This window comes from Schistocerca gregaria, unplaced genomic scaffold (assembly GCF_023897955.1).
Source record: "Schistocerca gregaria isolate iqSchGreg1 unplaced genomic scaffold, iqSchGreg1.2 ptg000582l, whole genome shotgun sequence".
Taxonomy (NCBI): domain Eukaryota; kingdom Metazoa; phylum Arthropoda; class Insecta; order Orthoptera; family Acrididae; genus Schistocerca; species Schistocerca gregaria.
Window position 1 is genome coordinate 139,923 of NW_026061972.1, and position 26,555 is coordinate 166,477.

General features: G+C 46.0%; 25 non-coding genes across 25 annotated transcripts; all 25 read right to left on the reverse strand.

The window, feature by feature from the left end:
- Positions 1 to 411: 411 nt before the first annotated feature.
- Positions 412 to 493, reverse strand: Trnas-uga (transfer RNA serine (anticodon UGA)). The gene has a single exon. It is a non-coding gene; the product is annotated as a tRNA-Ser (tRNA).
- Positions 494 to 1,181: 688 nt separating this feature from the next.
- On the reverse strand, positions 1,182 to 1,261 carry Trnas-cga (transfer RNA serine (anticodon CGA)). Its single transcript has one exon. It is a non-coding gene; the product is annotated as a tRNA-Ser (tRNA).
- Positions 1,262 to 1,370: 109 nt separating this feature from the next.
- Positions 1,371 to 1,443, reverse strand: Trnak-uuu (transfer RNA lysine (anticodon UUU)). Its single transcript has one exon. It is a non-coding gene; the product is annotated as a tRNA-Lys (tRNA).
- A 536-nt stretch (positions 1,444 to 1,979) lies between these two features.
- Positions 1,980 to 2,052, reverse strand: Trnaf-gaa (transfer RNA phenylalanine (anticodon GAA)). Its single transcript has one exon. It is a non-coding gene; the product is annotated as a tRNA-Phe (tRNA).
- Positions 2,053 to 2,637: 585 nt separating this feature from the next.
- Trnas-uga (transfer RNA serine (anticodon UGA)) lies at positions 2,638 to 2,719 on the reverse strand. Its single transcript has one exon. It is a non-coding gene; the product is annotated as a tRNA-Ser (tRNA).
- A 688-nt stretch (positions 2,720 to 3,407) lies between these two features.
- On the reverse strand, positions 3,408 to 3,489 carry Trnas-cga (transfer RNA serine (anticodon CGA)). Its single transcript has one exon. It is a non-coding gene; the product is annotated as a tRNA-Ser (tRNA).
- Positions 3,490 to 3,628: 139 nt separating this feature from the next.
- On the reverse strand, positions 3,629 to 3,701 carry Trnak-uuu (transfer RNA lysine (anticodon UUU)). Its single transcript has one exon. It is a non-coding gene; the product is annotated as a tRNA-Lys (tRNA).
- A 536-nt stretch (positions 3,702 to 4,237) lies between these two features.
- Trnaf-gaa (transfer RNA phenylalanine (anticodon GAA)) lies at positions 4,238 to 4,310 on the reverse strand. The gene has a single exon. It is a non-coding gene; the product is annotated as a tRNA-Phe (tRNA).
- Positions 4,311 to 4,895: 585 nt separating this feature from the next.
- Positions 4,896 to 4,977, reverse strand: Trnas-uga (transfer RNA serine (anticodon UGA)). Its single transcript has one exon. It is a non-coding gene; the product is annotated as a tRNA-Ser (tRNA).
- A 688-nt stretch (positions 4,978 to 5,665) lies between these two features.
- On the reverse strand, positions 5,666 to 5,747 carry Trnas-cga (transfer RNA serine (anticodon CGA)). The gene has a single exon. It is a non-coding gene; the product is annotated as a tRNA-Ser (tRNA).
- A 139-nt stretch (positions 5,748 to 5,886) lies between these two features.
- Trnak-uuu (transfer RNA lysine (anticodon UUU)) lies at positions 5,887 to 5,959 on the reverse strand. The gene has a single exon. It is a non-coding gene; the product is annotated as a tRNA-Lys (tRNA).
- Positions 5,960 to 6,495: 536 nt separating this feature from the next.
- Trnaf-gaa (transfer RNA phenylalanine (anticodon GAA)) lies at positions 6,496 to 6,568 on the reverse strand. The gene has a single exon. It is a non-coding gene; the product is annotated as a tRNA-Phe (tRNA).
- A 585-nt stretch (positions 6,569 to 7,153) lies between these two features.
- Positions 7,154 to 7,235, reverse strand: Trnas-uga (transfer RNA serine (anticodon UGA)). Its single transcript has one exon. It is a non-coding gene; the product is annotated as a tRNA-Ser (tRNA).
- Positions 7,236 to 7,923: 688 nt separating this feature from the next.
- On the reverse strand, positions 7,924 to 8,005 carry Trnas-cga (transfer RNA serine (anticodon CGA)). Its single transcript has one exon. It is a non-coding gene; the product is annotated as a tRNA-Ser (tRNA).
- A 139-nt stretch (positions 8,006 to 8,144) lies between these two features.
- Positions 8,145 to 8,217, reverse strand: Trnak-uuu (transfer RNA lysine (anticodon UUU)). The gene has a single exon. It is a non-coding gene; the product is annotated as a tRNA-Lys (tRNA).
- A 536-nt stretch (positions 8,218 to 8,753) lies between these two features.
- Positions 8,754 to 8,826, reverse strand: Trnaf-gaa (transfer RNA phenylalanine (anticodon GAA)). The gene has a single exon. It is a non-coding gene; the product is annotated as a tRNA-Phe (tRNA).
- Positions 8,827 to 9,411: 585 nt separating this feature from the next.
- Trnas-uga (transfer RNA serine (anticodon UGA)) lies at positions 9,412 to 9,493 on the reverse strand. Its single transcript has one exon. It is a non-coding gene; the product is annotated as a tRNA-Ser (tRNA).
- A 688-nt stretch (positions 9,494 to 10,181) lies between these two features.
- Positions 10,182 to 10,263, reverse strand: Trnas-cga (transfer RNA serine (anticodon CGA)). The gene has a single exon. It is a non-coding gene; the product is annotated as a tRNA-Ser (tRNA).
- A 139-nt stretch (positions 10,264 to 10,402) lies between these two features.
- Positions 10,403 to 10,475, reverse strand: Trnak-uuu (transfer RNA lysine (anticodon UUU)). Its single transcript has one exon. It is a non-coding gene; the product is annotated as a tRNA-Lys (tRNA).
- A 536-nt stretch (positions 10,476 to 11,011) lies between these two features.
- Trnaf-gaa (transfer RNA phenylalanine (anticodon GAA)) lies at positions 11,012 to 11,084 on the reverse strand. Its single transcript has one exon. It is a non-coding gene; the product is annotated as a tRNA-Phe (tRNA).
- Positions 11,085 to 11,669: 585 nt separating this feature from the next.
- Trnas-uga (transfer RNA serine (anticodon UGA)) lies at positions 11,670 to 11,751 on the reverse strand. Its single transcript has one exon. It is a non-coding gene; the product is annotated as a tRNA-Ser (tRNA).
- Positions 11,752 to 12,439: 688 nt separating this feature from the next.
- On the reverse strand, positions 12,440 to 12,521 carry Trnas-cga (transfer RNA serine (anticodon CGA)). Its single transcript has one exon. It is a non-coding gene; the product is annotated as a tRNA-Ser (tRNA).
- Positions 12,522 to 12,660: 139 nt separating this feature from the next.
- On the reverse strand, positions 12,661 to 12,733 carry Trnak-uuu (transfer RNA lysine (anticodon UUU)). Its single transcript has one exon. It is a non-coding gene; the product is annotated as a tRNA-Lys (tRNA).
- A 536-nt stretch (positions 12,734 to 13,269) lies between these two features.
- Positions 13,270 to 13,342, reverse strand: Trnaf-gaa (transfer RNA phenylalanine (anticodon GAA)). Its single transcript has one exon. It is a non-coding gene; the product is annotated as a tRNA-Phe (tRNA).
- Positions 13,343 to 20,843: 7,501 nt separating this feature from the next.
- Positions 20,844 to 20,925, reverse strand: Trnas-cga (transfer RNA serine (anticodon CGA)). Its single transcript has one exon. It is a non-coding gene; the product is annotated as a tRNA-Ser (tRNA).
- Positions 20,926 to 26,555: the final 5,630 nt, after the last annotated feature.

Consider the following 26,555-nt stretch of genomic DNA (forward strand, 5'->3'; position numbering starts at 1 on the left):
TCGATTCATGTAATATCGACTTCGCTGGCGCTAGAAAACCTTTGCTATATCGATGCCACGTGCAACTCGTGTGCAGAGAACGAGACACAAGAAGGAGTGAGTCTCTCCACTATGTGAGAGCCAGTATCTAGCAGAAACACACGCTAAAACATTTGACTTGCGTTAGCTCATAAATTGCTACACGTCACCGTCTGCAAGCTAAAATGGACACATCTGCACTGCCCAGAGAGGCGACACTTGCACTGACACTTGGTGGACGGCAGTGAGACGAGGAGATGAGCTGTGGCTTCTGGGAGCGACTGTAGCGCTGCACCAAAGAACACTGCACATTGCTGGAGACCCACGTGTTTAGTAGAGACGCAACTGCTAGGATGCAGCTGAACGTCCATCTTCTGAGAGCGAGAAAATTTTCGCAGTCGGCAGGACTCGAAGCTACGCTCCCAGAGGGAATCTGATTTCAAGTCAGACGCCTTAACCACTCGGCCACGACTGCCGGTGGCAATAGCGTCTTCCGACAAGTGAAAGTCCAACTTTAGAAGCAATCCAATGGCAGAAAGCTGCGTGGCCTAACTCTTTTCTGTAGTGTTTCCATTGCCAGCACATTAGCCGTTACGAAATTGTATTAATTTTCGCCTAGACATGGCCTTGAACCCAACACCCTTTGGTTGAAAATCAAACGCTCTACCGACTGAGCTATCGTACAGCTGCGTTGCGTGCGAGTGATTCGCATGACGTAATTACTGGCTTGTGGCTCCAATGGCGACTTCACCGACTTCCCACTGACGCACCGCTGACGCTAGTTTACTGTCGTCTTAAGTGGTCGACATACTTGCAAGTAGCTGCGACATCTTAAGAAAAGAAACGCTGCACCATTGCTTTTGCCGCACTCGAATGACTGAATTGCGATTCTTAAAAAAGAGAGAAATGAATGTTTGCTCTGTCCAACGCTTCCAAGCACGTCTGTGTACTCACGAACTCGGCGTCGACGCGAGAAAATGACGGCAGCGCACTCGTGGGCCTGCGACGGCTTTCTGCAGTCCCAGCGTCAGTGAGAGGTGAACCGGTAGCCACAGAAAGCAGCGGCCGCCGCGACACTCAGTACTGTAAAACGGAAATTTTCGTCTTGTTGAGGATGGCGTCACGTGTGTGAAAATATTTGCTCCTCTTTATGCAAAATCGCACGCAGCCGGTAGGATTCGAACCTACGCTCCCACAGGGAATCTGATTTCGAGTCAGACGCCTTAACTACTCGGCCACATGCAACTGATACGGTTTAAAGCACTGTGGCGTCAGAAAACGGCGTAGCTGCATTCTTTTCCGTAGTGTTTCCACCGCTACCAGAGGAATCGCTACCAAAGTATTAAAATCTCCGCCCGAACAGGGACTTGAACCCTGGACCCTTAGGTTAAAAGCCTAATGCTCTACCGACTGAGCTATCCGGGCTCACATGACGTTAGAGATCGTCCCACGATGCACAGCTATACATTGACTCATGTCCTTCACAGTTGTGCTATCGCTGCATCGAGCTGTTACTAATTAAACGTCGCCTGAATGCTGTCTACAAACGTGTCGCGCTAAGCTCGTAGCAGACTATCTAAGAATGCTGACACACGATGCAAAAACAAACCGCAGCAGTCGTTAGGTCTCATACGTTGGAGTAGAGGAGTTACGTGTTTTGTCGACACTCACTGGGCAATTGGAAAATTCACAAGTATTTCGAATGCAATGCTTCCCACGTTTTCGCTCATTTCACGGTTCCGTTGGAGACGTTCTTTACCTCCTGACACAAAAAAGGGAACGCAGTCGGTAGGACTTTTCGTATTTTCTTACTTCTCAGGGAGTTGCCTACTGTGTTCCTCTTACGGCAAGCACTAGACAACCTGAACAGTTACAGGACAGAGTCATTTTTGTTCTCGGCTGTACTTACATCATCACAGACTCGGAGCAATTCCATTGGCATCAGCTTCAAAACAAACACTTGCCGAAACCCGGGATCGAACCAGGGACCTTTAGATCTTCAGTCTAACGCTCTCCCAACTGAGCTATTTCGGCTCACACCTATGTCTGCACAATTGCGCGTCTTCGTTAAACTTCTGAATCGCCGCCAATTTCACAGTCATCTTCGTCTGATAAGACACAGGGAGGCTGGAAGGCGAGCAGCAGATGCAGTGAAGTACCACACACATTTCTTCTGATTCCATCATCGTAAGAAGCAAACATGTCGACTCGATTCATGTAATATCGACTTCGCTGGCGCTAGAAAACCTTTGCTATATCGATGCCACGTGCAACTCGTGTGCAGAGAACGAGACACAAGAAGGAGTGAGTCTCTCCACTATGTGAGAGCCAGTATCTAGCAGAAACACACGCTAAAACATTTGACTTGCGTTAGCTCATAAATTGCTACACGTCACCGTCTGCAAGCTAAAATGGACACATCTGCACTGCCCAGAGAGGCGACACTTGCACTGACACTTGGTGGACGGCAGTGAGACGAGGAGATGAGCTGTGGCTTCTGGGAGCGACTGTAGCGCTGCACCAAAGAACACTGCACATTGCTGGAGACCCACGTGTTTAGTAGAGACGCAACTGCTAGGATGCAGCTGAACGTCCATCTTCTGAGAGCGAGAAAATTTTCGCAGTCGGCAGGACTCGAAGCTACGCTCCCAGAGGGAATCTGATTTCAAGTCAGACGCCTTAACCACTCGGCCACGACTGCCGGTGGCAATAGCGTCTTCCGACAAGTGAAAGTCCAACTTTAGAAGCAATCCAATGGCAGAAAGCTGCGTGGCCTAACTCTTTTCTGTAGTGTTTCCATTGCCAGCACATTAGCCGTTACGAAATTGTATTAATTTTCGCCTAGACATGGCCTTGAACCCAACACCCTTTGGTTGAAAATCAAACGCTCTACCGACTGAGCTATCGTACAGCTGCGTTGCGTGCGAGTGATTCGCATGACGTAATTACTGGCTTGTGGCTCCAATGGCGACTTCACCGACTTCCCACTGACGCACCGCTGACGCTAGTTTACTGTCGTCTTAAGTGGTCGACATACTTGCAAGTAGCTGCGACATCTTAAGAAAAGAAACGCTGCACCATTGCTTTTGCCGCACTCGAATGACTGAATTGCGATTCTTAAAAAAGAGAGAAATGAATGTTTGCTCTGTCCAACGCTTCCAAGCACGTCTGTGTACTCACGAACTCGGCGTCGACGCGAGAAAATGACGGCAGCGCACTCGTGGGCCTGCGACGGCTTTCTGCAGTCCCAGCGTCAGTGAGAGGTGAACCGGTAGCCACAGAAAGCAGCGGCCGCCGCGACACTCAGTACTGTAAAACGGAAATTTTCGTCTTGTTGAGGATGGCGTCACGTGTGTGAAAATATTTGCTCCTCTTTATGCAAAATCGCACGCAGCCGGTAGGATTCGAACCTACGCTCCCACAGGGAATCTGATTTCGAGTCAGACGCCTTAACTACTCGGCCACGACTGCCGTAGTTCGGGATTTTCTCCCGAAACATGCAACTGATACGGTTTAAAGCACTGTGGCGTCAGAAAACGGCGTAGCTGCATTCTTTTCCGTAGTGTTTCCACCGCTACCAGAGGAATCGCTACCAAAGTATTAAAATCTCCGCCCGAACAGGGACTTGAACCCTGGACCCTTAGGTTAAAAGCCTAATGCTCTACCGACTGAGCTATCCGGGCTCACATGACGTTAGAGATCGTCCCACGATGCACAGCTATACATTGACTCATGTCCTTCACAGTTGTGCTATCGCTGCATCGAGCTGTTACTAATTAAACGTCGCCTGAATGCTGTCTACAAACGTGTCGCGCTAAGCTCGTAGCAGACTATCTAAGAATGCTGACACACGATGCAAAAACAAACCGCAGCAGTCGTTAGGTCTCATACGTTGGAGTAGAGGAGTTACGTGTTTTGTCGACACTCACTGGGCAATTGGAAAATTCACAAGTATTTCGAATGCAATGCTTCCCACGTTTTCGCTCATTTCACGGTTCCGTTGGAGACGTTCTTTACCTCCTGACACAAAAAAGGGAACGCAGTCGGTAGGACTTTTCGTATTTTCTTACTTCTCAGGGAGTTGCCTACTGTGTTCCTCTTACGGCAAGCACTAGACAACCTGAACAGTTACAGGACAGAGTCATTTTTGTTCTCGGCTGTACTTACATCATCACAGACTCGGAGCAATTCCATTGGCATCAGCTTCAAAACAAACACTTGCCGAAACCCGGGATCGAACCAGGGACCTTTAGATCTTCAGTCTAACGCTCTCCCAACTGAGCTATTTCGGCTCACACCTATGTCTGCACAATTGCGCGTCTTCGTTAAACTTCTGAATCGCCGCCAATTTCACAGTCATCTTCGTCTGATAAGACACAGGGAGGCTGGAAGGCGAGCAGCAGATGCAGTGAAGTACCACACACATTTCTTCTGATTCCATCATCGTAAGAAGCAAACATGTCGACTCGATTCATGTAATATCGACTTCGCTGGCGCTAGAAAACCTTTGCTATATCGATGCCACGTGCAACTCGTGTGCAGAGAACGAGACACAAGAAGGAGTGAGTCTCTCCACTATGTGAGAGCCAGTATCTAGCAGAAACACACGCTAAAACATTTGACTTGCGTTAGCTCATAAATTGCTACACGTCACCGTCTGCAAGCTAAAATGGACACATCTGCACTGCCCAGAGAGGCGACACTTGCACTGACACTTGGTGGACGGCAGTGAGACGAGGAGATGAGCTGTGGCTTCTGGGAGCGACTGTAGCGCTGCACCAAAGAACACTGCACATTGCTGGAGACCCACGTGTTTAGTAGAGACGCAACTGCTAGGATGCAGCTGAACGTCCATCTTCTGAGAGCGAGAAAATTTTCGCAGTCGGCAGGACTCGAAGCTACGCTCCCAGAGGGAATCTGATTTCAAGTCAGACGCCTTAACCACTCGGCCACGACTGCCGGTGGCAATAGCGTCTTCCGACAAGTGAAAGTCCAACTTTAGAAGCAATCCAATGGCAGAAAGCTGCGTGGCCTAACTCTTTTCTGTAGTGTTTCCATTGCCAGCACATTAGCCGTTACGAAATTGTATTAATTTTCGCCTAGACATGGCCTTGAACCCAACACCCTTTGGTTGAAAATCAAACGCTCTACCGACTGAGCTATCGTACAGCTGCGTTGCGTGCGAGTGATTCGCATGACGTAATTACTGGCTTGTGGCTCCAATGGCGACTTCACCGACTTCCCACTGACGCACCGCTGACGCTAGTTTACTGTCGTCTTAAGTGGTCGACATACTTGCAAGTAGCTGCGACATCTTAAGAAAAGAAACGCTGCACCATTGCTTTTGCCGCACTCGAATGACTGAATTGCGATTCTTAAAAAAGAGAGAAATGAATGTTTGCTCTGTCCAACGCTTCCAAGCACGTCTGTGTACTCACGAACTCGGCGTCGACGCGAGAAAATGACGGCAGCGCACTCGTGGGCCTGCGACGGCTTTCTGCAGTCCCAGCGTCAGTGAGAGGTGAACCGGTAGCCACAGAAAGCAGCGGCCGCCGCGACACTCAGTACTGTAAAACGGAAATTTTCGTCTTGTTGAGGATGGCGTCACGTGTGTGAAAATATTTGCTCCTCTTTATGCAAAATCGCACGCAGCCGGTAGGATTCGAACCTACGCTCCCACAGGGAATCTGATTTCGAGTCAGACGCCTTAACTACTCGGCCACGACTGCCGTAGTTCGGGATTTTCTCCCGAAACATGCAACTGATACGGTTTAAAGCACTGTGGCGTCAGAAAACGGCGTAGCTGCATTCTTTTCCGTAGTGTTTCCACCGCTACCAGAGGAATCGCTACCAAAGTATTAAAATCTCCGCCCGAACAGGGACTTGAACCCTGGACCCTTAGGTTAAAAGCCTAATGCTCTACCGACTGAGCTATCCGGGCTCACATGACGTTAGAGATCGTCCCACGATGCACAGCTATACATTGACTCATGTCCTTCACAGTTGTGCTATCGCTGCATCGAGCTGTTACTAATTAAACGTCGCCTGAATGCTGTCTACAAACGTGTCGCGCTAAGCTCGTAGCAGACTATCTAAGAATGCTGACACACGATGCAAAAACAAACCGCAGCAGTCGTTAGGTCTCATACGTTGGAGTAGAGGAGTTACGTGTTTTGTCGACACTCACTGGGCAATTGGAAAATTCACAAGTATTTCGAATGCAATGCTTCCCACGTTTTCGCTCATTTCACGGTTCCGTTGGAGACGTTCTTTACCTCCTGACACAAAAAAGGGAACGCAGTCGGTAGGACTTTTCGTATTTTCTTACTTCTCAGGGAGTTGCCTACTGTGTTCCTCTTACGGCAAGCACTAGACAACCTGAACAGTTACAGGACAGAGTCATTTTTGTTCTCGGCTGTACTTACATCATCACAGACTCGGAGCAATTCCATTGGCATCAGCTTCAAAACAAACACTTGCCGAAACCCGGGATCGAACCAGGGACCTTTAGATCTTCAGTCTAACGCTCTCCCAACTGAGCTATTTCGGCTCACACCTATGTCTGCACAATTGCGCGTCTTCGTTAAACTTCTGAATCGCCGCCAATTTCACAGTCATCTTCGTCTGATAAGACACAGGGAGGCTGGAAGGCGAGCAGCAGATGCAGTGAAGTACCACACACATTTCTTCTGATTCCATCATCGTAAGAAGCAAACATGTCGACTCGATTCATGTAATATCGACTTCGCTGGCGCTAGAAAACCTTTGCTATATCGATGCCACGTGCAACTCGTGTGCAGAGAACGAGACACAAGAAGGAGTGAGTCTCTCCACTATGTGAGAGCCAGTATCTAGCAGAAACACACGCTAAAACATTTGACTTGCGTTAGCTCATAAATTGCTACACGTCACCGTCTGCAAGCTAAAATGGACACATCTGCACTGCCCAGAGAGGCGACACTTGCACTGACACTTGGTGGACGGCAGTGAGACGAGGAGATGAGCTGTGGCTTCTGGGAGCGACTGTAGCGCTGCACCAAAGAACACTGCACATTGCTGGAGACCCACGTGTTTAGTAGAGACGCAACTGCTAGGATGCAGCTGAACGTCCATCTTCTGAGAGCGAGAAAATTTTCGCAGTCGGCAGGACTCGAACCTACGCTCCCAGAGGGAATCTGATTTCAAGTCAGACGCCTTAACCACTCGGCCACGACTGCCGGTGGCAATAGCGTCTTCCGACAAGTGAAAGTCCAACTTTAGAAGCAATCCAATGGCAGAAAGCTGCGTGGCCTAACTCTTTTCTGTAGTGTTTCCATTGCCAGCACATTAGCCGTTACGAAATTGTATTAATTTTCGCCTAGACATGGCCTTGAACCCAACACCCTTTGGTTGAAAATCAAACGCTCTACCGACTGAGCTATCGTACAGCTGCGTTGCGTGCGAGTGATTCGCATGACGTAATTACTGGCTTGTGGCTCCAATGGCGACTTCACCGACTTCCCACTGACGCACCGCTGACGCTAGTTTACTGTCGTCTTAAGTGGTCGACATACTTGCAAGTAGCTGCGACATCTTAAGAAAAGAAACGCTGCACCATTGCTTTTGCCGCACTCGAATGACTGAATTGCGATTCTTAAAAAAGAGAGAAATGAATGTTTGCTCTGTCCAACGCTTCCAAGCACGTCTGTGTACTCACGAACTCGGCGTCGACGCGAGAAAATGACGGCAGCGCACTCGTGGGCCTGCGACGGCTTTCTGCAGTCCCAGCGTCAGTGAGAGGTGAACCGGTAGCCACAGAAAGCAGCGGCCGCCGCGACACTCAGTACTGTAAAACGGAAATTTTCGTCTTGTTGAGGATGGCGTCACGTGTGTGAAAATATTTGCTCCTCTTTATGCAAAATCGCACGCAGCCGGTAGGATTTGAACCTACGCTCCCACAGGGAATCTGATTTCGAGTCAGACGCCTTAACTACTCGGCCACGACTGCCGTAGTTCGGGATTTTCTCCCGAAACATGCAACTGATACGGTTTAAAGCACTGTGGCGTCAGAAAACGGCGTAGCTGCATTCTTTTCCGTAGTGTTTCCACCGCTACCAGAGGAATCGCTACCAAAGTATTAAAATCTCCGCCCGAACAGGGACTTGAACCCTGGACCCTTAGGTTAAAAGCCTAATGCTCTACCGACTGAGCTATCCGGGCTCACATGACGTTAGAGATCGTCCCACGATGCACAGCTATACATTGACTCATGTCCTTCACAGTTGTGCTATCGCTGCATCGAGCTGTTACTAATTAAACGTCGCCTGAATGCTGTCTACAAACGTGTCGCGCTAAGCTCGTAGCAGACTATCTAAGAATGCTGACACACGATGCAAAAACAAACCGCAGCAGTCGTTAGGTCTCATACGTTGGAGTAGAGGAGTTACGTGTTTTGTCGACACTCACTGGGCAATTGGAAAATTCACAAGTATTTCGAATGCAATGCTTCCCACGTTTTCGCTCATTTCACGGTTCCGTTGGAGACGTTCTTTACCTCCTGACACAAAAAAGGGAACGCAGTCGGTAGGACTTTTCGTATTTTCTTACTTCTCAGGGAGTTGCCTACTGTGTTCCTCTTACGGCAAGCACTAGACAACCTGAACAGTTACAGGACAGAGTCATTTTTGTTCTCGGCTGTACTTACATCATCACAGACTCGGAGCAATTCCATTGGCATCAGCTTCAAAACAAACACTTGCCGAAACCCGGGATCGAACCAGGGACCTTTAGATCTTCAGTCTAACGCTCTCCCAACTGAGCTATTTCGGCTCACACCTATGTCTGCACAATTGCGCGTCTTCGTTAAACTTCTGAATCGCCGCCAATTTCACAGTCATCTTCGTCTGATAAGACACAGGGAGGCTGGAAGGCGAGCAGCAGATGCAGTGAAGTACCACACACATTTCTTCTGATTCCATCATCGTAAGAAGCAAACATGTCGACTCGATTCATGTAATATCGACTTCGCTGGCGCTAGAAAACCTTTGCTATATCGATGCCACGTGCAACTCGTGTGCAGAGAACGAGACACAAGAAGGAGTGAGTCTCTCCACTATGTGAGAGCCAGTATCTAGCAGAAACACACGCTAAAACATTTGACTTGCGTTAGCTCATAAATTGCTACACGTCACCGTCTGCAAGCTAAAATGGACACATCTGCACTGCCCAGAGAGGCGACACTTGCACTGACACTTGGTGGACGGCAGTGAGACGAGGAGATGAGCTGTGGCTTCTGGGAGCGACTGTAGCGCTGCACCAAAGAACACTGCACATTGCTGGAGACCCACGTGTTTAGTAGAGACGCAACTGCTAGGATGCAGCTGAACGTCCATCTTCTGAGAGCGAGAAAATTTTCGCAGTCGGCAGGACTCGAAGCTACGCTCCCAGAGGGAATCTGATTTCAAGTCAGACGCCTTAACCACTCGGCCACGACTGCCGGTGGCAATAGCGTCTTCCGACAAGTGAAAGTCCAACTTTAGAAGCAATCCAATGGCAGAAAGCTGCGTGGCCTAACTCTTTTCTGTAGTGTTTCCATTGCCAGCACATTAGCCGTTACGAAATTGTATTAATTTTCGCCTAGACATGGCCTTGAACCCAACACCCTTTGGTTGAAAATCAAACGCTCTACCGACTGAGCTATCGTACAGCTGCGTTGCGTGCGAGTGATTCGCATGACGTAATTACTGGCTTGTGGCTCCAATGGCGACTTCACCGACTTCCCACTGACGCACCGCTGACGCTAGTTTACTGTCGTCTTAAGTGGTCGACATACTTGCAAGTAGCTGCGACATCTTAAGAAAAGAAACGCTGCACCATTGCTTTTGCCGCACTCGAATGACTGAATTGCGATTCTTAAAAAAGAGAGAAATGAATGTTTGCTCTGTCCAACGCTTCCAAGCACGTCTGTGTACTCACGAACTCGGCGTCGACGCGAGAAAATGACGGCAGCGCACTCGTGGGCCTGCGACGGCTTTCTGCAGTCCCAGCGTCAGTGAGAGGTGAACCGGTAGCCACAGAAAGCAGCGGCCGCCGCGACACTCAGTACTGTAAAACGGAAATTTTCGTCTTGTTGAGGATGGCGTCACGTGTGTGAAAATATTTGCTCCTCTTTATGCAAAATCGCACGCAGCCGGTAGGATTCGAACCTACGCTCCCACAGGGAATCTGATTTCGAGTCAGACGCCTTAACTACTCGGCCACGACTGCCGTAGTTCGGGACTTTCTCCCGAAACATGCAACTGATACGGTTTAAAGCACTGTGGCGTCAGAAAACGGCGTAGCTGCATTCTTTTCCGTAGTGTTTCCACCGCTACCAGAGGAATCGCTACCAAAGTATTAAAATCTCCGCCCGAACAGGGACTTGAACCCTGGACCCTTAGGTTAAAAGCCTAATGCTCTACCGACTGAGCTATCCGGGCTCACATGACGTTAGAGATCGTCCCACGATGCACAGCTATACATTGACTCATGTCCTTCACAGTTGTGCTATCGCTGCATCGAGCTGTTACTAATTAAACGTCGCCTGAATGCTGTCTACAAACGTGTCGCGCTAAGCTCGTAGCAGACTATCTAAGAATGCTGACACACGATGCAAAAACAAACCGCAGCAGTCGTTAGGTCTCATACGTTGGAGTAGAGGAGTTACGTGTTTTGTCGACACTCACTGGGCAATTGGAAAATTCACAAGTATTTCGAATGCAATGCTTCCCACGTTTTCGCTCATTTCACGGTTCCGTTGGAGACGTTCTTTACCTCCTGACACAAAAAAGGGAACGCAGTCGGTAGGACTTTTCGTATTTTCTTACTTCTCAGGGAGTTGCCTACTGTGTTCCTCTTACGGCAAGCACTAGACAACCTGAACAGTTACAGGACAGAGTCATTTTTGTTCTCGGCTGTACTTACATCATCACAGACTCGGAGCAATTCCATTGGCATCAGCTTCAAAACAAACACTTGCCGAAACCCGGGATCGAACCAGGGACCTTTAGATCTTCAGTCTAACGCTCTCCCAACTGAGCTATTTCGGCTCACACCTATGTCTGCACAATTGCGCGTCTTCGTTAAACTTCTGAATCGCCGCCAATTTCACAGTCATCTTCGTCTGATAAGACACAGGGAGGCTGGAAGGCGAGCAGCAGATGCAGTGAAGTACCACACACATTTCTTCTGATTCCATCATCGTAAGAAGCAAACATGTCGACTCGATTCATGTAATATCGACTTCGCTGGCGCTAGAAAACCTTTGCTATATCGATGCCACGTGCAACTCGTGTGCAGAGAACGAGACACAAGAAGGAGTGAGTCTCTCCACTATGTGAGAGCCAGTATCTAGCAGAAACACACGCTAAAACATTTGACTTGCGTTAGCTCATAAATTGCTACACGTCACCGTCTGCAAGCTAAAATGGACACATCTGCACTGCCCAGAGAGGCGACACTTGCACTGACACTTGGTGGACGGCAGTGAGACGAGGAGATGAGCTGTGGCTTCTGGGAGCGACTGTAGCGCTGCACCAAAGAACACTGCACATTGCTGGAGACCCACGTGTTTAGTAGAGACGCAACTGCTAGGATGCAGCTGAACGTCCATCTTCTGAGAGCGAGAAAATTTTCGCAGTCGGCAGGACTCGAAGCTACGCTCCCAGAGGGAATCTGATTTCAAGTCAGACGCCTTAACCACTCGGCCACGACTGCCGGTGGCAATAGCGTCTTCCGACAAGTGAAAGTCCAACTTTAGAAGCAATCCAATGGCAGAAAGCTGCGTGGCCTAACTCTTTTCTGTAGTGTTTCCATTGCCAGCACATTAGCCGTTACGAAATTGTATTAATTTTCGCCTAGACATGGCCTTGAACCCAACACCCTTTGGTTGAAAATCAAACGCTCTACCGACTGAGCTATCGTACAGCTGCGTTGCGTGCGAGTGATTCGCATGACGTAATTACTGGCTTGTGGCTCCAATGGCGACTTCACCGACTTCCCACTGACGCACCGCTGACGCTAGTTTACTGTCGTCTTAAGTGGTCGACATACTTGCAAGTAGCTGCGACATCTTAAGAAAAGAAACGCTGCACCATTGCTTTTGCCGCACTCGAATGACTGAATTGCGATTCTTAAAAAAGAGAGAAATGAATGTTTGCTCTGTCCAACGCTTCCAAGCACGTCTGTGTACTCACGAACTCGGCGTCGACGCGAGAAAATGACGGCAGCGCACTCGTGGGCTTGCGACGGCTTTCTGCAGTCCCAGCGTCAGTGAGAGGTGAACCGGTAGCCACAGAAAGCAGCGGCCGCCGCGACACTCAGTACTGTAAAACGGAAATTTTCGTCTTGTTGAGGATGGCGTCACGTGTGTGAAAATATTTGCTCCTCTTTATGCAAAATCGCACGCAGCCGGTAGGATTCGAACCTACGCTCCCACAGGGAATCTGATTTCGAGTCAGACGCCTTAACTACTCGGCCACGACTGCCGTAGTTCGGGATTTTCTCCCGAAACATGCAACTGATACGGTTTAAAGCACTGTGGCGTCAGAAAACGGCGTAGCTGCATTCTTTTCCGTAGTGTTTCCAACGCTACCAGAGGAATCGCTACCAAAGTATTAAAATCTCCGCCCGAACAGGGACTTGAACCCTGGACCCTTAGGTTAAAAGCCTAATGCTCTACCGACTGAGCTATCCGGGCTCACATGACGTTAGAGATCGTCCCACGATGCACAGCTATACATTGACTCATGTCCTTCACAGTTGTGCTATCGCTGCATCGAGCTGTTACTAATTAAACGTCGCCTGAATGCTGTCTACAAACGTGTCGCGCTAAGCTCGTAGCAGACTATCTAAGAATGCTGACACACGATGCAAAAACAAACCGCAGCAGTCGTTAGGTCTCATACGTTGGAGTAGAGGAGTTACGTGTTTTGTCGACACTCACTGGGCAATTGGAAAATTCACAAGTATTTCGAATGCAATGCTTCCCACGTTTTCGCTCATTTCACGGTTCCGTTGGAGACGTTCTTTACCTCCTGACACAAAAAAGGGAACGCAGTCGGTAGGACTTTTCGTATTTTCTTACTTCTCAGGGAGTTGCCTACTGTGTTCCTCTTACGGCAAGCACTAGACAACCTGAACAGTTACAGGACAGAGTCATTTTTGTTCTCGGCTGTACTTACATCATCACAGACTCGGAGCAATTCCATTGGCATCAGCTTCAAAACAAACACTTGCCGAAACCCGGGATCGAACCAGGGACCTTTAGATCTTCAGTCTAACGCTCTCCCAACTGAGCTATTTCGGCTCACACCTATGTCTGCACAATTGCGCGTCTTCGTTAAACTTCTGAATCGCCGCCAATTTCACAGTCATCTTCGTCTGATAAGACACAGGGAGGCTGGAAGGCGAGCAGCAGATGCAGTGAAGTACCACACACATTTCTTCTGATTCCATCATCGTAAGAAGCAAACATGTCGACTCGATTCATGTAATATCGACTTCGCTGGCGCTAGAAAACCTTTGCTATATCGATGCCACGTGCAACTCGTGTGCAGAGAACGAGACACAAGAAGGAGTGAGTCTCTCCACTATGTGAGAGCCAGTATCTAGCAGAAACACACGCTAAAACATTTGACTTGCGTTAGCTCATAAATTGCTACACGTCACCGTCTGCAAGCTAAAATGGACACATCTGCACTGCCCAGAGAGGCGACACTTGCACTGACACTTGGTGGACGGCAGTGAGACGAGGAGATGAGCTGTGGCTTCTGGGAGCGACTGTAGCGCTGCACCAAAGAACACTGCACATTGCTGGAGACCCACGTGTTTAGTAGAGACGCAACTGCTAGGATGCAGCTGAACGTCCATCTTCTGAGAGCGAGAAAATTTTCGCAGTCGGCAGGACTCGAACCTACGCTCCCAGAGGTAATCTGATTTCAAGTCAGACGCCTTAACCACTTTTTTTTTTTTTCCCTTGCGCCATTTCTTTTTTTAGGTGCTCTACCAACTGAGCTATCTTTTTTTTTCTTTTTTTTTTTTTTTTTTTTTTTTTTTTTTTTTTTTTTTTTTTTTATAAGCAGCATGAGGCAGGCGGAGGCAAAGCGGGCAGGGGTCAAAATCTCGAGGCCTGGCCGCGATGTCTCCACCCAGTCCTGTTGCTGAGGCGTGTCTTTATCATAGTTTTCAATAAGGAATTTTACATCTTGTGTATACGTAGATATATGCTGTTTTACCTTCGAAATCCTGAACCAAAAGATGCTTCATTTGAAACAAAAAATTTATGTCATGCCGAGGCAATAGAGATTGAAGGTTATAGCTTTAGTGCTTTTTTTTTTTTTTTTTTTTTTTTTTTTTTTTTTTTTTTTTTCTCATCCACTGCTTCTCGGCAACCTAGCATACTTCTTTGTAATATATAATAAAGTTGTAGGAAGTAGTGGACCCTGAACCTGTATATTATTTTTTTAATTTCTGTTTAGTTTTTTTATTGTTATTATTATTATTTTTGTTTGTTTGTTATTTTTTTTATTGTAAAAGAAAAATCTTCATGGAATGTGAAGAAGGAATTTTATGTTAAGGCACTAATTCCATAGCCTCCTTTCCTTCTTGAGATTAATAATAATAATAAAAAAGTATGTTCCCTTCCATGGAAACAAATGAGACTTCCTTCTCAGTCATAAAATGAATGTATAAGAAAACAATTTATCTTTAACCCTGCGATACTGGCTTTCGGCTTCGGCTTCTTCTGTGCAATAAACAAAATAGCCTTCTTTGCCAGCAGAGGATAAGTGATTGTAATATGAAACTGTAAAATTGTACTTCTCCCCAATTGTTTTTGTTTAAGCGTCGTTTCGCTTAAATAAACGATTTTTGTTTATCTCGTTGGCTTGTCAACCAATGCCCAGTCGCTCGAATACAATTTTAAGCATATTGCCGTAGTTTTTTTTGTGGTCTTTATATTTCAGGGCGTTATAAAAAACACACTTCAAGTACATGTAAAAATCAGTGGAATTGTCATTTCCCAGGTGATTAATTACGTAATTCACATAGTGTCCCATTAACCAATGGACCGAGTTGTTTTTTGCTGCTGGAAAATAGCAAGTCTGAGGCCTGAGGAATGTAACAGGGGGAAAATTTTCCACCGAAGATCTCGTAAGAAAAGCCAGTTGTTCCCTAATCCAATTACAGAGTTGTAGATTGCCACCGCACGTGAATCTGTGCACTAACGTGTCGATCAATTTACATTTGAGACATAGGTTCGTGTCGCTAACGCCGATTGCATGTAACCTTTCATTGGTGCTTACGGTCTCATTCACTGTTTTATACCACGCTGACTTGACGTCCGATGGTAGACCACGCATATTAATATTTTTCCATATGGCGTCCCAATCAGTGTGTGGGTATTTACTTTCCAATTTGTTTCTCCCCTCCATTTTCTTTCGATGGCACAGAATATCGCGGGCCGTGATCCGTCGTGAGTTGATGATGACACCGCCGAGATAGCTGAATTCCACAAAATATACACGAACGTACTGGAGCCGGTTATTTATTTTTTGCACATTCACCGGCGCCTGTAAACTGGCAGGCCTGACAACTTCAAATAATTTAGTTGTAATGCTATCAGCGTGGTCGCTAAGGATAGTGGCGGTCCTTTTTATAAAAAGCGCAGACGCCTTATTTCTGATGTCAACTAACCCCAAACCTCCATTCCTGGGATCTAAGGTCGCAGTTTTTGCGTCGACTCTGAATATATCCCCTCTCCAAAGATAGCTGGCAATGGTAGACATTATCTTTTTTCCAATCATTTTCGGTAGTGGGAAGATCTGTGCTATAAAGTAACTCCTGGAGAGAATGCAGTGGTTAATGAAAATCACCCTCTGAACTTGGTTCATGTTACGGTGGAGGTTTTCCCTTGTTGTTCCAAGAAGTTGTCCCGACGTATTTCTCCAATTGATAGCTGCCATTTTTAACGGACAAGGTGTCAGTGTTATTCCTAGTGCTTTGCATTGGGTGACCATTGTGGCCCAGGCTAAGGTGGTATGTTGAAAACCCCGCAGGTTTAGGAGTTTGCTTTTGTTTGCGTTGACACCTGCTCCGGAGACTCTACAGTACTTTCTAATTAGCGTGTCCAATTTCAAAATGTCGTCGGGATTTCGCAGGACGACTCCGACATCATCGGCATAGGCGTTTATGACTGTTCGGTGACCAGATAATGTGATGCCAGTTAGAGTGGCATGAACACTGCGGAGGAAAGGTTCTAATGAAAGCACGAATAGGAACATGGAAAGGGGGCTTCCTTGAGGAACGCCGCGCCTGATCTGAATCTGCTTTGTCCTCTGGCAGTTAACTGATATACAAGCGCTGATGCCTGTTGCAACATTTCTGATCACACTTACGACTCGCTCATTAAAACCTATTTTGTTCAGTGTGGCACTAAGGAATCTATGATCCACACGATCAAATGCTTTCTGGAAGTCAATAAACATGATAGCACATTTTATGGTGGTCACAGCAGTGATTGCAATTATATCTCTATATTCAGCTATGCTTTTGAAAATGCTCTTGGTAGGCACACAGGACTGGTATGGACTTACTATCTTTTTGGCCAACTGTGAGAGTCTGTTGTTTAAAATTCTGCCGATGATTTTATAATCGGAGTTTAACAGGGAGATAGGACGAAAGTTGTTGAGGTTTCTTTTTGCAGCATTTTTTGGGATTAGTACTATTGTGCTCTCTTTAAAAACAGCAGGTAAATGCTTTCCCTGAAGCACCTCGTTCGTCATTCGGGTAAACATGTCACCAATCAGTGGCCAGTATCGTTTATAAAATTCAACAGGCAAACCATCCGGTCCCGGCGATTTCCTCAGAGGAGATTTGCAGATGATTCTGTGGATATCTTCGTTAGTACACTCAACGAGAAGGTCTTCGTTTTCCTCGTCCGAGACCTGTGGAGCTATGTAACTAAGGAACTCATCGAAGGACTCTTCACATACCGGGTTGGCAGTGTATAGGTCTTCGTAATATTTGTGCACTGCATTGACGATGTCTCTCTGAGTCGTGAGTGTCTCGCCAGTTTCAGACTGAAGTCCATCAATGAAGGTGCGTCTCCTGTTTCTTTCGTGCTTCAGTAGATGGTACAAGGAAGCATGTTCATCCTCCACGACTGTCTTAGCCTTGGATTTTAATTTCAGACCCTCCATCTGCTGTCTTTTAAGACTGAGCAATTTGGCCTTAGTTTGCTTGATATCTGCCAGACGGACGTTGGAAGTGTTTGCCTGCTCATATAAATTTCGCAGCATGGTATAATAAAATTCTATGGAATTTTTTAAGTCTTTCGATCGTTGTACACTATACTGGATGAGAACTTTTCTCAGTTTAGGCTTTGCCCTGTTGCACCACCAGTCTAGTACTGAGACGTGTCTATCTGCAGAGCGGAGGCACAATGACCACGCTTCTGTCAAACTTTCTTCTAATCCGTCGTCCTGCATCAGTGACGTATTAAGGTGCCATGAACTTCTAAAACGGCGAGTGGGTTGCGCAGTAAGGTTGATGGAAGCTAGCACGGAGCTATGATCAGAAAAGTAAACTGGAATCGTCTCTGCTTTAATGAAGGAGCTAACTAGACTTTGCGATATGTAGAGTCTGTCGATCCTGCTACGTGAGTGAGGACCTAGGAATGTAAATGCCACAAATGTGGGATACATTATTTCCCAAGCATCTTTAAGCTGTAAAACAGTGACGAAACGCTTCAGTTCATTGCAGGTATTAAAATTCGGAACCTGGTCTTTCTTATTTATCACACAATTAAAATCACCGCCTATTATAAGATCTTTTGGGTTTTTCCGTAATAAATAAATGATTTCTTCTTTATAGAACTGTGCTCTTTCCATTCTATTGGATGTGCCAGAAGGGGCATACAGATTGATAAGGGTAGAACCAAAGACTTTTATACCTATCGCTCTGCCGGAGTCCAACCTCTCGATATCCGAGACAGGAATCCCCTCCCTGACTAAAATTGCTGTACCGACGTTGGTGTCAAGTGAGACATTTAAAATCGCCAAATATCCAGGCACTGTAAGATTAGTCAGCACTACTTCCTGTAGGAAAGCAATGTCCGTCCCTGACTCATATAAATAATCCTTGAGCGCTGTAACTTTAGTCACGGATGTAATCCTGTTAATATTGATAGTCGTAATTGTATATGCCTGGGACATTTAGTTTGCATAAAAAGTAAATAAGTGATTAAAAAGATAACAAAATATTAATAAAAAAAAAGAGATGTGCAGCTCCTAGAAGGGAGAAACGACTCTGCTTAAACAAACATCTAAAAGAATAGTCAGTATTTGAAGCTCGGTAAACACTTCATCTGGTTCCTCTGAAATATGACTAAGACAGTAGTACAATTAGAAATGAAACTGGTTCAACAAAATCCTTTTTTTTTTCATCTTACAGCCTCATTTTGGTGCAGGATTCCGAACATCTCGGGTTTTAGTTTTACCGAGGGGCTTTGCATCACTAATGTCACTTGAAGGTACCTCCTTAGGTCTTTCCGTGATGATTTCATACAAGACGTTCTTGGCCGTCGCTTCCTCTTGTGCTGGTTGTTGTTTGCTTTGGTTACGGGAAGCTTTGAGATTAGGTTGCGATTTGAGTCGGCGTCTTCGGACATCTTGGTTCAACGCGCCGTCATTCGGATTGTCTATCTTTACCACCGTTGTGACCGAAGCTGCCTCAACAGCGTCCTTTTTACGAGTGCCATTTCCTTGTTCTTCCGTCACTAGCTCCAGAGCACTGACTGAGTCGGCGGTTTGTGGGTCTGTAAATTCTTGAGTTGGGTTCCGCTCCGTCACCTCTTGTGCTTCGGAGTGCGCCTCTTCCGTCTCCGCGACAATCGTTACTGCGTCCCCTCCGTGGACCGTTTGTACCTGTTCAGCCGCCGACAGCGGCCGAGTTGCCTTAGCGGCTGTCGTCACGTCAATACATGTACTGTTTGTTTCCTCGAGCACATCCGCATTACACTGCTTCTGCTTGCGGGTGGGAGGCGAATTACGGGCGGACTCGCCGTCCGAGCCGTCATCGGTCATTTCCAACGGTCGCTTCTTATTCTGGAGATCGCAATCGGGAACAGAAGGGTGTGATGTAATGACGCTCAGGGGAGGGAACTCCGTAGTAGTTATGGCGGGCACTGCAGAAGTACATGCACCACTGTCGTTAACCGAAAGAAGGGAAGTGCTATTTGGTAAGACATCGCTGAGGGTCAGTTTTTGACGCTGTGTTAGATTGTTCCGAAGAACAAAAACACGGCGCGGACAATCTTGTCGGAAATGACCTGTCTCATTGCAAATATTGCACGTGCGCTCTTGACCAGAATACACAACATGTGCTTTATGGCCTGCAACGGATATATGGGACGGAATGTTGGCTTTCACCTCCATTTCAACGGATCTAATGCCATTAAAACACTGTATCTTGTATAGCTTCGACCATCTTTCGTTATAGATAGATTTAACTTCGCCATATTTAGATAGAGCGTCCTTGATCAACTGATTATCAATTTCAATTGGAACATTCAAAATCCTGACATTGGTGTACATGATATCAGCTTTTCGTACAGAGACATTACTTTTTGAACCGTGTCGATGAACAAATTCTACGGAATTACCCCATTTTGCAAGCAACTTATCGACTGTCACTGAGTTCAGAAATTTAACAAAAACACAGTATTTTTCAGCATCTAATTGCGTGGTATGAACAGAGTCAGAATTTATACCGATTACCTCAGTCAGCCAATCGTGGATTTCCAGCGCAGTGGGTTGGACCGGCCGTGTTTCTTTCTCGAACGAGAAGACTAAAGTATTCTTCCTGACGGTGTCAGACATGGTCGTCGGTTCCGACGAAATTCCGGCAACAACCGAAATTGCGGCGAAGCACGAGACGTGGAATGGACGAAAGCACTATAAAAACACTTATCAGAGACACCACTCAAAAAATAACAGCGAAAATGTACAGCTAACTTCACGTAAACACCAAACACCGGCGATAGCGCTAACGTACGCGGAGTAAACAACAAGCACGTCCGACCGCGGCGACGGCTAAAGCCAGGCCACTCGGCCACGACTGCCGGTGGCAATAGCGTCTTCCGACAAGTGAAAGTCCAACTTTAGAAGCAATCCAATGGCAGAAAGCTGCGTGGCCTAACTCTTTTCTGTAGTGTTTCCATTGCCAGCACATTAGCCGTTACGAAATTGTATTAATTTTCGCCTAGACATGGCCTTGAACCCAACACCCTTTGGTTGAAAATCAAACGCTCTACCGACTGAGCTATCGTACAGCTGCGTTGCGTGCGAGTGATTCGCATGACGTAATTACTGGCTTGTGGCTCCAATGGCGACTTCACCGACTTCCCACTGACGCACCGCTGACGCTAGTTTACTGTCGTCTTAAGTGGTCGACATACTTGCAAGTAGCTGCGACATCTTAAGAAAAGAAACGCTGCACCATTGCTTTTGCCGCACTCGAATGACTGAATTGCGATTCTTAAAAAAGAGAGAAATGAATGTTTGCTCTGTCCAACGCTTCCAAGCACGTCTGTGTACTCACGAACTCGGCGTCGACGCGAGAAAATGACGGCAGCGCACTCGTGGGCCTGCGACGGCTTTCTGCAGTCCCAGCGTCAGTGAGAGGTGAACCGGTAGCCACAGAAAGCAGCGGCCGCCGCGACACTCAGTACTGTAAAACGGAAATTTTCGTCTTGTTGAGGATGGCGTCACGTGTGTGAAAATATTTGCTCCTCTTTATGCAAAATCGCACGCAGCCGGTAGGATTCGAACCTACGCTCCCACAGGGAATCTGATTTCGAGTCAGACGCCTTAACTACTCGGCCACGACTGCCGTAGTTCGGGATTTTCTCCCGAAACATGCAACTGATACGGTTTAAAGCACTGTGGCGTCAGAAAACGGCGTAGCTGCATTCTTTTCCGTAGTGTTTCCACCGCTACCAGAGGAATCGCTACCAAAGTATTAAAATCTCCGCCCGAACAGGGACTTGAACCCTGGACCCTTAGGTTAAAAGCCTAATGCTCTACCGACTGAGCTATATTTTTTTTTTTTTTTTTTTTTTTTTTTTGAGCTCCACCTACTCTTCAGCACGGTCAAAACTATAGGGCTCGTCCGGGATTTGAACCCGGGACCTCCTGCACCCAAAGCAGGAATCATACCCCTTTTTTTTTTTTTTTTTTTTTTTTTTTTTTTTTTTTTTCTTATATAAGCAGCATGAGGCAGGCGGAGGCAAAGCGGGCAGGGGTCAAAATCTCGAGGCCTGGCCGCGATGTCTCCACCCAGTCCTGTTGCTGAGGCGTGTCTTTATCATAGTTTTCAATAAGAAATTTTACATCTTGTGTATACGTAGATATATGCTGTTTTGCCTTCGAAATCCTGAACCAAAAGATGCTTCATTTGAAACAAAAAATTTATGTCATGCCGAGGCAATAGAGATTGAAGGTTATAGCTTTAGTGCTTTTTTTTTTTTTTTTTTTTTTTTTTTTTTTTTTTTTTTTTTTTCTCATCCACTGCTTCTCGGCAACATAGCATACTTCTTTGTAATATATAATAAAGTTGTAGGAAGTAGTGGACCCTGAACCTGTATATTATTTTTTTTAATTTCTGTTTAGTTTTTTTATTGTTATTATTATTATTTTTGTTTGTTTGTTATTTTTTTATTGTAAAAGAAAAATCTTCATGGAATGTGAAGAAGGAATTTTATGTTAAGGCACTAATTCCATAGCCTCCTTTCCTTCTTGAGATTAATAATAATAATAAAAAAGTATGTTCCCTTCCATGGAAACAAATGAGACTTCCTTCTCAGTCATAAAATGAATGTATAAGAAAACAATTTATCTTTAACCCTGCGATACTGGCTTTCGGCTTCGGCTTCTTCTGTGCAATAAACAAAAATAGCCTTCTTTGCCAGCAGAGGATAAGTGATTGTAATATGAAACTGTAAAATTGTACTTCTCCCCAATTGTTTTTGTTTAAGCGTCGTTTCGCTTAAATAAACGATTTTTGTTTATCTCGTTGGCTTGTCAACCAATGCCCAGTCGCTCGAATACAACTTTAAGCATATTGCCGTAGTTTTTCTTGTGGTCTTTATATTTCAGGGCGTTATAAAAAGCACACTTGAAGTACATGTAAAAATCAGTGGAATTGTCATTTCCCAGGTGATTAATTACGTAATTCACATAGTGTCCCATTAACCAATGGACCGAGTTGTTTTTTGCTGCTGGAAAATAGCAAGTCTGAGGCCTGAGGAATGTAACAGGGGGAAAATTTTCCACCGAAGATCTCGTAAGAAAAGCCAGTTGTTCCCTAATCCAATTACAGAGTTGTAGATTGCCACCGCACGTGAATCTGTGCACTAACGTGTCGATCAATTTACATTTGAGACATAGGTTCGTGTCGCTAACGCCGATTGCATGTAACCTTTCATTGGTGCTTACGGTCTCATTCACTGTTTTATACCACGCTGACTTGACGTCCGATGGTAGACCACGCATATTAATATTTTTCCATATGGCGTCCCAATCAGTGTGTGGGTATTTACTTTCCAATTTGTTTCTCCCCTCCATTTTCTTTCGATGGCACAGAATATCGCGGGCCGTGATCCGTCGTGAGTTGATGATGACACCGCCGAGATAGCTGAATTCCACAAAATATACACGAACGTACTGGAGCCGGTTATTTATTTTTTGCACATTCACCGGCGCCTGTAAACTGGCAGGCCTGACAACTTCAAATAATTTAGTTGTAATGCTATCAGCGTGGTCGCTAAGGATAGTGGCGGTCCTTTTTATAAAAAGCGCAGACGCCTTATTTCTGATGTCAACTAACCCCAAACCTCCATTCCTGGGATCTAAGGTCGCAGTTTTTGCGTCGACTCTGAATATATCCCCTCTCCAAAGATAGCTGGCAATGGTAGACATTATCTTTTTTCCAATCATTTTCGGTAGTGGGAAGATCTGTGCTATAAAGTAACTCCTGGAGAGAATGCAGTGGTTAATGAAAATCACCCTCTGAACTTGGTTCATGTTACGGTGGAGGTTTTCCCTTGTTGTTCCAAGAAGTTGTCCCGACGTATTTCTCCAATTGATAGCTGCCATTTTTAACGGACAAGGTGTCAGTGTTATTCCTAGTGCTTTGCATTGGGTGACCATTGTGGCCCAGGCTAAGGTGGTATGTTGAAAACCCCGCAGGTTTAGGAGTTTGCTTTTGTTTGCGTTGACACCTGCTCCGGAGACTCTACAGTACTTTTTAATTAGCGTTTCCAATTTCAAAATGTCGTCGGGATTTCGCAGGACGACTCCGACATCATCGGCATAGGCGTTTATGACTGTTCGGTGACCAGATAATGTGATGCCAGTTAGAGTGGCATGAACACTGCGGAGGAAAGGTTCTAATGAAAGCACAAATAGGAACATGGAGAGGGGGCTTCCTTGAGGAACGCCGCGCCCGATCTGAATCTGCTTTGTCCTCTGGCAGTTAACTGATATACAAGCGCTGATGCCTGTTGCAACATTTCTGATCACACTTACGACTCGCTCATTAAAACCTATTTTGTTCAGTGTGGCACTAAGGAATCTATGATCCACACGATCAAATGCTTTCTGGAAGTCAATAAACATGATAGCACATTTTATGGTGGTCACAGCAGTGATTGCAATTATATCTCTATATTCAGCTATGCTTTTGAAAATGCTCTTGGTAGGCACACAGGACTGGTATGGACTTACTATCTTTTTGGCCAACTGTGAGAGTCTGTTGTTTAAAATTCTGCCGATGATTTTATAATCGGAGTTTAACAGGGAGATAGGACGAAAGTTGTTGAGGTTTCTTTTTGCAGCATTTTTTGGGATTAGTACTATTGTGCTCTCTTTAAAAACAGCAGGTAAATGCTTTCCCTGAAGCACCTCGTTCGTCATTCGGGTAAACATGTCACCAATCAGTGGCCAGTATCGTTTATAAAATTCAACAGGCAAACCATCCGGTCCCGGCGATTTCCTCAGAGGAGATTTGCAGATGATTCTGTGGATATCTTCGTTAGTACACTCAACGAGAAGGTCTTCGTTTTCCTCGTCCGAGACCTGTGGAGCTATGGAATTAAGGAACTCATCGAAGGACTCTTCACATAACGGGTTGGCAGTGTATAGGTCTTCGTAATATTTGTGCACTGCATTGACGATGTCTCTCTGAGTCGTGAGTGTCTCGCCAGTTTCAGACTGAAGTCCATCAATGAAGGTGCGTCTCCTGTTTCTTTCGTGCTTCAGTAGATGGTACAAGGAAGCATGTTCATCCTCCACGACTGTCTTAGCCTTGGATTTTAATTTCAGACCCTCCATCTGCTGTCTTTTAAGACTGAGCAATTTGGCCTTAGTTTGCTTGATATCTGCCAGACGGACGTTGGAAGTGTTTGCCTGCTCATATAAATTTCGCAGCATGGTATAATAAAATTCTATGGAATTTTTTAAGTCTTTCGATCGTTGTACACTATACTGGATGAGAACTTTTCTCAGTTTAGGCTTTGCCCTGTTGCACCACCAGTCTAGTACTGAGACGTGTCTATCTGCAGAGCGGAGGCACAATGCCCACGCTTCTGTCAAAACTTTCTTCTAATCCGTCGTCCTGCATCAGTGACGTATTAAGGTGCCATGAACTTCTAAAACGGCGAGTGGGTTGCGCAGTAAGGTTGATGGAAGCTAGCACGGAGCTATGATCAGAAAAGTAAACTGGAATCGTCTCTGCTTTAATGAAGGAGCTAACTAGACTTTGCGATATGTAGAGTCTGTCGATCCTGCTACGTGAGTGAGGACCTAGGAATGTAAATGCCACAAATGTGGGATACATTATTTCCCAAGCATCTTTAAGCTGTAAAACAGTGACGAAACGCTTCAGTTCATTGCAGTTATTAAAATTCGGAACTTGGTCTTTCTTATTTATCACACAATTAAAATCACCGCCTATTATAAGATCTTTTGGGTTTTTCCGTAATAAATAAATGATTTCTTCTTTATAGAACTGTGCTCTTTCCATTCTATTGGATGTGCCAGAAGGGGCATACAGATTGATAAGGGTAGAACCAAAGACTTTTATACCTATCGCTCTGCCGGAGTCCAACCTCTCGATATCCGAGACAGGAATCCCCTCCCTGACTAAAATTGCTGTACCGACGTTGGTGTCAAGTGAGACATTTAAAATCGCCAAATATCCAGGCACTGTAAGATTAGTCAGCACTACTTCCTGTAGGAAAGCAATGTCCGTCCCTGACTCATATAAATAATCCTTGAGCGCTGTAACTTTAGTCACGGATGTAATCCTGTTAATATTGATAGTCGTAATTGTATATGCCTGGGACATTTAGTTTGCATAAAAAGTAAATAAGTGATTAAAAAGATAACAAAATATTAATAAAAAAAAGAGATGTGCAGCTTCTAGAAGGGAGAAACGACTCCGCTTAAACAAACATCTAAAAGAATAGTCAGTATTTGAAGCTCGGTAAACACTTCATCTGGTTCCTCTGAAATATGACTAAGACAGTAGTACAATTAGAAATGAAACTGGTTCAACAAAATCCTTTTTTTTTTCATCTTACAGCCTCATTTTGGTGCAGGATTCCGAACATCTCGGGTTTTAGTTTTACCGAGGGGCTTTGCATCACTAATGTCACTTGAAGGTACCTCCTTAGGTCTTTCCGTGATGATTTCATACAAGACGTTCTTGGCCGTCGCTTCCTCTTGTGCTGGTTGTTGTTTGCTTTGGTTACGGGAAGCTTTGAGAGTAGGTTGCGGTTTGAGTCGGCGTCTTCGGACATCTTGGTTCAACGCGCCGTCAGTCGGATTGTCTATCTTTACCACCGTTGTGACCGAAGCTGCCTCAACAGCGTCCTTTTTACGAGTGTCATTTCCTTGTTCTTCCGTCACTAGCTCCAGAGCACTGACTGAGTCGGCGGTTTGTGGGTCTGTAAGTTCTTGAGTTGGGTTCCGCTCCGTCACCTCCTGTGCTTCGGAGTGCGCCTCATCCGTCTCCGCGACAATCGTTACTGCGTCCCCTCCGTGGACCGTTTGTACCTGTTCAGCCGCCGACAGCGGCCGGGTTGGCTCAGCGGCTGTCGTCACGTCAATACATGTACTGTTTGTTTCCTCGAGCACATCCGCATTACATTGCTTCTGCTTGCGGGTGGAAGGCGAATTACGGGCGGACTCGCCGTCCGAGCCGTCATCGGTCGTTTCCAACGGTCGCTTCTTATTCGGGAGATCGCAATCGGGAACAGAAGGGTGTGATGTAATGACGCTCAGGGGAGGGAACTCCGTAGTAGTTATGGCGGGCACTGCAGAAGTACATGCACCACTGTCGTTAACCGAAAGAAGGGAAGTGCTATTTGGTAAGACATCGCTGAGGGTCAGTTTTTGGCGCTGTGTTAGATTGTTCCGAAGAACAAAAACACGGCGCGGACAATCTTGTCGGAAATGACC